The sequence below is a fragment of the Clupea harengus genome, chromosome 21 (assembly GCF_900700415.2).
Source record: "Clupea harengus chromosome 21, Ch_v2.0.2, whole genome shotgun sequence".
NCBI lineage: Eukaryota > Metazoa > Chordata > Actinopteri > Clupeiformes > Clupeidae > Clupea > Clupea harengus.
In genome coordinates this window covers 25,103,196-25,105,695 of record NC_045172.1, presented here as the reverse complement: position 1 = coordinate 25,105,695, position 2,500 = coordinate 25,103,196, and the positions used below count along the sequence as shown (strand labels likewise).

At 46.2% G+C, this 2,500-nt stretch overlaps 1 protein-coding gene across 5 annotated transcripts in view; it reads left to right on the top strand.

The window, feature by feature from the left end:
- LOC105910994 (dehydrogenase/reductase (SDR family) X-linked) overlaps positions 1 to 2,500 on the top strand; it is a 26,020-nt gene that overhangs the window by 16,307 nt on the left and 7,213 nt on the right. The window lies entirely within an intron of this gene.

The following is a 2,500-nucleotide window of genomic DNA, read 5'->3' as shown; positions in this document are numbered from 1 at the left end:
TGTATCTGTGCTGATCGACTGTCTGTGTCTGTGCAGCTTCAGCTGTTGTGTGAAGGGCAGGACCCTGTGGGCATGGATGGGCACAAACAACAACAACGCCACACACACACACACACACACACACACACACACACACACACACACACACACACACACACACCTGATGACAACACGTCATACACACACACACATCTGATGACAACACGCCATACACACACACACACACACACACACACACACACACACACACACACACACACACTGATGACAACACGTCATACACACACACATCTGATGACAACACGCCATACACACACACACACACACACACACACACACACACACACACACACATCTGATGACAACACGCCAAACACACACACACACACACACACACACACACACATCTGATGACAACACGCCAAACACACACACACACACAAACACATCTGATGACAACACGTCATATACACACACACACACATCTGATGACAACATGTCATACACACACACACACACACACACACACACACACACACACACATCTGATGACAACACGCCATACACACACACACATATCTGATGACAACACGCCATACACACACACACACACACACACACACACACACATCTGATGACATCACGCCATACACACACACACACACACATCTGATGACAACACGCCACACACACACACACACACATCTGATGACATCACGCCATACACACACACACATCTGATGACAACACGCCACACACACACACACACACATTTGATGACAACACGCCACACACACACACACACACATTTGATGACAACACGCCACACACACACACACATCTGATGACAACACGCCATACACACACACACACACACACATCTGATGACAACAGTGTCAGTAATTACACACACACACATCTGATCACAACAGTGTCAGTAATTACACACACAGACACATCTAAAAGTGCCCAGGTGCACAGGTGAGAGGTGTCTATGTGTGTAAAAGTGTCCATTTTAATTTACTATCAGTCTGGTGTGTATCAGGTAATCTGGTGTGTATCATGTATTTATGCTGCATGTGTGCTAATATGTTATATCCTGATGCGTGTATTTAACGATCTGCTTGCTCCTGCCGCCCCCCCCCCCCCCCCTCCTATCTCTCTATCCATTCAGCCCCAAGCAGATGGGTCCCCCCTTATGAGCGGAGGTTCTGCTCAAGCAGATGGGTCCCCCCTCATGAGCTGAGGTTCTGCTTAAGGGAGTTGTTCCTTGCCCCTGTGGCCTTGGTGCTGCTTTGGGGGACAAGGCTCTGGGCTCTGTAAGCTGTTGAGACGATTTCAATTGTTATTGAATTGAATCGAACAGCTCAACTACGGAAACCCTGATCCGATGCTAAAGCTTGTTTCTGATGTAAATATGAGGTTAGTTCTGAGTGAGTTCCTGTTTCTGGTGTAAATATGAGGTTAGTTCTTAGTTCCTGTTTCTGTTTCTGGTGTAAATATGAGGTTAGTTCTTAGTTCCTGTTCCTGTTTCTAGTGTAAATATGAGGTTAGTTCTTAGTTCCTGTTCCTGTTTCTGGTGTAAATATGAGGTTAGTTCTGAGTTCCTCTCATCTGGTTTGACAGCAGCTTTAATTTGTGCTCCAGCCAAGTTTGAAATGAAATTAATTGGCTGTTGGCTTTTATGTGGCTAAACACACACACACACACACACACACACACACACACACACACACACACACACACACACACACACACACTTACACACTCACACACACACACACACACACACACACTTACACACTCTCACACACACACAGACACACACACACACTCACACACACACACAGACACACACACACACAGACACACACTGACACACACACACACTGACACACACACACACACACACACACGTGCGTGATGTGGCTGTTTATATTATCCTGCCTCAGGCTAGAGATGGGACTAAAACAGGCTGATGACTCTTACATGGACAAGCTGGACACACACTACTCTCCGTCTCAAACACCTACGCAAACACACACATCCCTCCAGCTAAAACACACACACACACACACACACACACACACACACAGTGTTGGATCCAATAATATATAGGGCTGAATTGTGTGACCTGTGTGTGTGTCTCTGTAGTGTGTGAGAGTCTGTTAGAGTCTGTCCGTGTTAGTCTGTCTTAGTCTGTTCAAATGTGCGTGTGTGTGTGTGTGTGTGTTATGATGTGAGTTATTATGTAGGGATGAGTGGTATTACTGTTGTGTTAGCGTGGATGGATGGATGTTTATTGTGTCTTGTGCACAATTGCCTGTTGTTGTGTGAGTGGGTAGCATGTCCTAGTGTGTCACTGGGTAACATCTCTGTGTGTGTGTGTGTGTGTGTGTTATCTAGTTGAGTTCCTGTTCCTGGACCTGTCCTCTCTCCACTCCGTGCGTCAGTTTGCTCAGAGGTTTAAAGTGTGTGTTTGTGTGTGTGTGTGTGTGTG